The sequence below is a fragment of the Piliocolobus tephrosceles genome, unplaced genomic scaffold, assembly GCF_002776525.5.
Source record: "Piliocolobus tephrosceles isolate RC106 unplaced genomic scaffold, ASM277652v3 unscaffolded_37116, whole genome shotgun sequence".
In the NCBI taxonomy this organism is placed as follows: Eukaryota; Metazoa; Chordata; class Mammalia; order Primates; family Cercopithecidae; genus Piliocolobus; species Piliocolobus tephrosceles.
In genome coordinates, this window is record NW_022321106.1 from 1 (window position 1) to 7,823 (window position 7,823).

The 7,823-nt window shown below is 49.2% G+C and overlaps 1 pseudogene across 1 annotated transcript; it reads left to right on the forward strand.

Annotated features, from left to right (window-relative positions):
• The first annotated feature begins 6 nt into the window (after positions 1-6).
• Positions 7-2,172, forward strand: LOC111548540 (annotated as a pseudogene). Its single transcript, XR_002733458.2, has 3 exons — positions 7-160; positions 469-579; positions 1,555-2,172. The product of XR_002733458.2 is annotated as a tubulin beta-2A chain-like (transcript).
• The last annotated feature ends 5,651 nt before the right edge of the window (positions 2,173-7,823 follow it).

The window sequence follows — 7,823 nt, forward strand, 5'->3', positions numbered from 1 at the left end:
TTAGTGACATTCAGGATGCAGAGCCATGGTGTGGTTCTTGTTTCATTTCAGTTTTGGGAGGTCATCAGCGATGAGCATGGGATCGACCCCACAGGCAGTTACCATGGAGACAGTGACTTGCAGCTGGAGAGAATCAACGTGTACTACAATGAGGCTGCTGGTGAGTAGCGGGATGTGTGTGCCCAGGAATCCTTGCTTTCCATGATGTGGGAGATGAAATGTCCTAGGAACATGCACGTGACAAAGGCATGCTTCTTGCATATTCATTTCAAATGCCAACTGCTGGAAAAACACGCTTTATGGTTTCCTAAGAGTCCTGCCTGTTTGCCACAGTTAAGCACACTCAGGACCTCCTTTTTCTTAAAAGCAGAAAATCTCCTGTTCTCCTTTTGTCTCAGATGCTGGAGTTGAATGCTGCTGTGAGTCCATCCCTAAGCACAGGTCTGAGTCAGTTCTCGTTTCCTACAGGTAACAAATACGTACCTCGGGCCATCCTGGTGGATCTGGAGCCTGGCACCATGGACTCCGTCAGGTCTGGACCCTTCGGCCAGATCTTCAGGCCAGACAACTTCGTGTTTGGTACGTAGTCACGATCACTGGGAACTGGCCAAATGACACCTTCTTCCCAACAGCCCTGCAGAGCACAGTTCTTAGTGTTCAGTGCCGAGGTGACACTGTGTCCACGGCAGCCCTGAGTCCTGGCCTAGCTCCACGCAGTCCGTGGGCGGTCATGGCTCACAGATCAACGCCAGCCTGCAGAGGGCTGCCGCAGCCCTTCCGTTGCAGAGCAGCCTCAGACTGGAAGGAAGAAAGAGCACGGAAAAGCTTCAAGCCAGGCTTCATAGGCTATAGGCAACTTCAAAGGACTTCAAAGAGTCAGGGGCCAAAAGCACAGGTTATGGCCAGAGCTAGACAGATGCCGAGGCCACCTTCTCTCCTGGTCACACTGCCTTCACCTTGCCTGTTTAATTGTACTTGAGTATAAAGAGAATGCCTGTTAAAAATGTATGTATTTGAGAACCAATTAAGTTTTCTAACCCTACCCTCTTCCTCAATCAGTGGCCTCAGATTTGCTAAACTTCTAACTTTATTATGATCCCGAGTGTTTTTGAGAGTCACTGACATACAAAAATATTTCCAGCCAGGTGAGGTGGCTCACGCCTGTAATCCCAGCACTTTGGGAGGCCAAGGTGGGTAAATCACCTGAGGTCAGGAGTTTGGGACCAGCCTGGCCAACATGGTGAAACCCTGTCTCTACTAACAATATAAAAATCAGCTGGGCATGGTCGCAGGTGCCTGTAATCCCAGCTACCAGGGAGGATGAGGCAGGAGAATTGCTTGAACCTGGGAGGCAGAGGTTGCAGTGAGCTAAGATGGCAATGCTGCACTCCAGCCTGGAGGACAGAGCACGACTCCGTCTCAAAAAACAAAAACAAAAAAGAAAAAGAAAAATATTTCTTTAGGTAAAAGAAGAGTATTCAAAAGGGAAGAATCTGCCAGTCTAAGACCAGTCCTACCTTCTCCTCCGTAGTCAAAATGACATGTTTTAGGCAGGCCAGAGCAGAGCTGGGAATAACTGGGCCAGAGGGAGCCGAGCTGGTTGACTCAGTCCTGGATGTGGTGAGGAAGGAGTCAGAGAGCTGTGACTGTCTCCAGGGCTTCCAGCTGACCCACTCTCTGGGGGGCGGCACCGGGTCCGGGATGGGCACCCTGCTCATCAGCAAGATCCGGGAAGAGTACCCAGACCGCATCATGAACACCTTCAGCGTCATGCCCTCACCCAAGGTGTCAGACACGGTGGTGGAGCCCTACAACGCCACCCTCTCTGTCCACCAGCTGGTGGAAAACACAGATGAAACCTACTCCATTGATAACGAGGCCCTGTACGACATCTGCTTCCGCACCCTGAAGCTGACCACCCCCACCTACGGGGACCTCAACCACCTGGTGTCGGCCACCATGAGCGGGGTCACCACCTGCCTGCGCTTCCCGGGCCAGCTGAACGCAGACCTGTGCAAGCTGGCGGTGAACATGGTGCCCTTCCCGCGCCTGCACTTCTTCATGCCCGGCTTCGCGCCCCTCACCAGCCGGGGCAGCCAGCAGTACTGCGCGCTCACGGTGCCCGAGCTCACCCAGCAGATGACATGCCCTTGCCTAGCATCCATACACTGAGAGGAGAGGGGCGGGGGAAGTGAAATGTTTTGCAGCAGCTGCACAAAGAACCAGGACAGCTTCCTGTGAGTCACCAGTGTGATGAGGCTCTCCAGTGGTGACATAATCAGACCTGCATCTTCCCAGCCTTCAAACAAGAACAACTAGATGAGTGAGGGCATCTCTGGCCTTTGCATTCAGTTCTGAATCCAGTGCCTCTCTAGATTACAAAGGATTTAAAATCCTGCTTCATGGTGGGTCCAGAGAGGGACTGGAAATGCTTAGCTAGTGAGGAGAGCACTGCTGCAGCATGAAAATGACAGGAATCTGAATGGCAGCTGCAGAAGACAGACATGTCAGCTAAGGGGACACAGCAGGACCAATGGCTGAAGGCCACTTTCAGTAGATACAAGGACTTTCCCATCAAACTTCTTTGTAGCAGACACTGTTGGACCCGCTCTGTGCCTCTGGCCATGGTTTTTCTCAGACCTGCGATGGCTTCTTACAGAAAACAACTGGGACCTGCCCCAGGGCTCATTTGTGCAGCAAGGTAAACCCGTTTGGAAGGAGGCCCCATTTACTGACAGACTGGAGGCTAAACAGCGAGTTCTCCTCCCCTCAGGTGGGGCAGCGAAGAGTGCAGTTCTGCGTCTTCTCTGACAGATGCCCCTGGGTTGAACCCTTCCCACCTGCAGCAGTAACCTGTTCTGAGGCAGCCCCTTGGCTTCCTTCTCTTTCCTGGCTCTGTTCCCTACAGCACTTCCAGCGCTTCCCAGGACAGACACTGCCCTCATCAACTTCCACTCAGATCCTAGCCGCAGGGTGTGCTTTGGGGCACCTGACCTACATCACTCATCAAAGAAGAAATCGTGTACTAGTTTGCTATTGTAACAGGTTACCACAAAGTCAGCAGCTTAACACACCACCTCACAGTTTCCGTTGCCCTGGTCGGGAGTCCAGCAGGGCTGGGAGGGCTGCACTCATCGGGAGCTCAGGGGCCTCTCCCATGCTTGCTCACATGCTCAGCAGGGTCCAGGTCGTCAGGGTCATAGGCCGAGGTTCCTGTTTTCTTGCTGGCTTTGACCAGAGGCTGCTTCCTGCTCCTAAGGGCTGCCTTCTGTTCCCTGCCACATGGCCCTCTCCATAGCAGGCTAGCTGATCTGTCAAGGTCGTCAGGAGAGGGTCTCTACTGCTTCCAAACTCGAATATCCTTTCTGTCAAAGTGTGGAGAAATCCTCTTCTTCAAAAGGGCTCATGTAATTAGGGGAGGCCAATGAGATCATCTCTCTATCTTAAGGTCTTGGAAACTTAACTGCATCTGGAAAATCCTGTCACAGCAGTACCTAGATTTATGCTTGACTGAACAACCGGAAAAAGGTGAGTGTTGTAAAACAAAAATACAATTCTAAGGCCCCCCAGCCATCTGAATGGAACCCTCCTCTCAGCCAAGGTCATTCAAAGTTAACCTGAAAAACTAATTCAAGCAATGATGGGAACTGGGAGGTTGACATGTCTCTCTACATTCCCTCTTCCCTTTTGGAATTGCTGATAGAACAGACTCTTAAGTCTGATGAGAAATATTTACAATCTATTCTCTCTGAAGCCAGCTACCTGAAGGCTTCATCTGCATGGTAAAACCTTGGTCTCCGCAACCCCTTATCATAACCCAGGCATTCCTTTCTGTTGATAACTCTTTCAACCAATTGTCAGAAAATCTTTGAATCTATCTATGACTTGGAAGCCCCCTTCCCTCCAGTTGTCCTGCCCTTCCAGACCAAACCAATGTATATGTTATATGTTATTGATTGATGCCTTGTGTGTCCCTAAAATGTATAAAAGCAAACTGGACCCTGATCACCTTGGTTACATGTTCTCAAGACCTCCTGAGGATGGTATCATGGGCCATTAGTCACTCATATTTGGCTCAGAATAAACCTCTTCGAATATTTTACAGAGTTTGACTCGTTTTACCAACAATATATACCATGAGCCAGGTGAATCTTGGGCCACCTTAGAGCCCTGCCTACCCCAGAGTGGAAACAGCACAGCCTCTGGAACAAGATGCACCTGTGTTCCTAAAGTAAGTTATGTTTTTTACTTCCTAGTTATATGGCCTTAGGCAAGGATTTTAATCTCTCTGAGCCATAACTTCTTTGTCCAAAACACGATGATCATGGTCACCACTTCACAAGGGTATTATGAGGATTAAATGAAATGCACATGTAAATTACTTGTCACGTGTGTGCAATAACTAGCTCTGTAGGAGCACCTTGTCAAGGGAGGTGTTCAAGGATAGGCTATATAACTTCCTGTCAGGGATTCTGCAAAGATAAACCATGATAATTTTGGAATATCTTTTAATTTTTTTTTTTCGAGACCGAGTCTCGCTCTGTCAGGCTGGAGAGAAGTGGCGTGAACTCGGCTCACTGCAAGCTCCGCCTCCCAGGTTCACGCTATTTTCCTGACTCAGCCTCCCGAGTAGCTGGGACTACAGGCACCCGCCACCATGCCAGGCTAATTTTTTGTATTTTTAGTGGAGACAGCGTTTCAATGTGTTAGCCAGGATGGTCTCGATTTCCTGACCTCATGATCCACCCACCTCGGCCTTCCAAAGTGCTGGGATTACAGGTGTGAGTCACTGAACCCGGCCAGAATATCTTTTAATTTTTAAATCTACAATCTTTAGGTTCTTTACAACCAGGAAAAGTCTTTGGCTCCATGTAAACATTCTTGAAAGAGCTTTTCATCAGAAAAAGGGCTTCATTGATTGGTATTAAAGTATTTCCTTGGGGCCAGGTGCAGTGGCTCACACCTGAAATCCCAGCACTTTGGGAGACTGAGGCAGGAGGATTACTTGAGCTCAGGAGTTTGAGACTGGCCTGGCAACATAGTGAGTAAAATGTTCTTGTATTGGCTCGAACCCCGAGAGTGCGCCAACAGGCAACACAAGGCAGTTTGGAGCCACACACTGTTTTAATGAGTGCCTGGGTGCAGGCAGGCTGAGGCCTAAAATGTCCTCAGCACCAAATGAGGACAGGGCAGGGGTTTTATAGTCTCCTGTAAACAAGAATTGAGTCAGTCTGACGTAACTGCTATGTGGTACCCGGATAGCTTCTCTCTGTCTTCCAGGGATACGTGTCTTCCAGCCAGCTCTCTTCCGGCTTCTGCTATCTTGCTGACACACACTCGGGCACAGGGGGCCTTGCACCTTGGGACTGGGCCTGAGAAGGGAGGAGTTATTCATTCCCTTAAGTTTTTAGGCCTTGGGGAGAACCTTTCAGTGAGACCTCCTCTCTACAAAAACTAAAAATGGAAGTATTGGCCAGTTGTGGTGGCTTTGCATCTATAATCCCAGGTACTTGGGAGGCTGAGGCAGGAGGATCACTTGAGCCCAGGAGCCCAAAATTGCAGTAATCCATGATCATGGCACCACGCTTCTTCCTGGATAACAGAGCAGGGCACTGTCTCTTTTAAAATAATAATAATAATAATAGGCCGGGCGCCATGGCTCACGGCTGTAATCCCGGCACTTTGGGAGGCCAAGGTGGGCAGATCATCTGAGGTCAGGAGTTCAAGACCAGCCTGGCCAATATGGTGAAACCCCGTCTCTACTAAAAATACAAAATTAGCCGGGTGTGGTGGCGCATGCCTGTAATCCCAGCTACTAGGGAGGCTGAGGCAGGAGAATCGCTTGAACCCAGGAGGTGGAGGTTGCAGTGAGTCGAGATCAATCCATTGCCCTCCAGCCTGGACAACAAGAGTGAAACTCCATCTGAAAAAAAAAAAAAATGTGTCCTTAGAGTACAGAATGTAAGGGGGTGGAGCCTGTTTGCCCAATATGGTGGGAGGAAAGTGAGAGGTACAAAAGAACTCTAAATCAAAGAAAATGACCAAGGTGAGTCTCAATCATTGTAGAGGTTCATTTTGCCAAGGCTGAAGACACGCTCGGGGGGGGATAAAGAACACAAAACCATGGGAACCTCTGTGACCTGCGCTTTTTCCAAAAAGGGTCTGGAGACGTCAATATTGAAAGGAGAAAGAGTGGCGGTGGGGGAAAGAGGAAACAAAAAATGGGTGGGCAGATAAAAGGAGAGCAGTTGCATTCTTTTGAGACTTTGATCAGCTTTCACTGAATGCACATTTTACATCTGAAAGGAGGAGGTAGAAGGCCAGTCAATTATGCATTTGTCTCAGTGAATCTGCAGTTTTACATTAGATAAAGTAATCACAGGGTACAGGAAGCAGCCAAACATGCATTTGTCTCTAGTGAGTGGAGGGAGGATTTAGTCCTGTCTTTGTCCTTTACCTATGAAGATGAGCTGTGAATTCACATCGTCAGGGTGAAATTCAACAGAACTGTTTTAGGCTAAAGATCTAGGGACCTACATGGAATTTTCTGTTCCATGTGGAAGGTCCCCTTGGGAGGTTTGCGGCCTTCTATCTTTGTAGCTATCTACTTAGGAACAGAAGGAAGGCAGTCTTTGCATGACTCAGTTCCCAAGCTTTTCCCTTTGACTTAACGAGTTTGGGGCCCTGAGATTTCTATCTTCCTTTCACAGAACAAAAAGGAGATGTAACCACCCTTACTTACAGTGTCACTGAGGACGAGTCTGGATCAGTAAGCTAAATTTACAACTGCAGGTAGCTACAATGGAAATTTCTGTCTCAGGCTAGGCTCAGAGTACCAGCAACCTAGGTTTCTCTGAGTCAGCCCTGCAGGGCAGAGGTCTCCTTGTAACCCATCTCTGACATAGACATCCTAGTCTCTTCGTCCTGCTTCCCCATCAAGGCCTTTCAGCCAGATCTGAGATTGTGTCACAGATTCTGATTCTTGCATTAATCTCTGGTCATTTTTAGCAGCTCATTTGCTGACTCAGCTCTGGAGCCGCTCAGCCTCTGTCCTCACTCCATCGTCTCATCCTCAGCCTGGGCGTTCCCCACCATGGATGGCCTCAGCCTATGCTGTTTTCTTTTTTTTTTTTTTTTTTTTTTTGAGGCGGAGTCTCACTCTGTCGCCCGGACTGGGGTGCAGTGGCCGGATCTCAGCTCACTGCAAGCTCTGCCTCCCAGGTTTATGCCATTCTCCTGCCTCAGCCTCCAGAGTAGCTGGGACTACAGGCGCCCGCCACCTCGCCCGGCTAGTTTTTGTATTTTTTTAGTAGAGACGGGGTTTCATCGTGTTAGCCAGGATGGTCTCGATCTCCTGACCTCGTGATCCGCCCGTCTCGGCCTCCCAAAGTGCTGGGATTACAGGCTTGAGCCACCGCGCCCGGCCTGCCTATGCTGTTTTCAGTTTCATTTCTGGAAGGTCAGTGTGATGTTGTGAAGTGTATGTTCAAACTCGTTTTTTGGCATACAACTCCTAAAATCCTTAAAGTCTCCAAAGTGATGTCTTTTTATGCTAATGAGTCAGCTGGTGGCTGGCAGTCCCTAGGTAGCTTCAGGACGGGGCTGGTCACCGGAAAGACCAAGGCATGATCAGAGGGTTGGGACTTTCAGCCCTATCCCCCAACTTCCCTGGAAAGGAGAGGGCCTGAAGGTTAAGTTGATCACCAGTGACTAATGATTTAATCAATCAGGCCTACATAATGAAGCCTCCATAAAAAACTAACCCAAAAGGACTGGGTTTGGAGACCTTTAGGTAACTGAACATACAGAGGCTACTGGGGGTG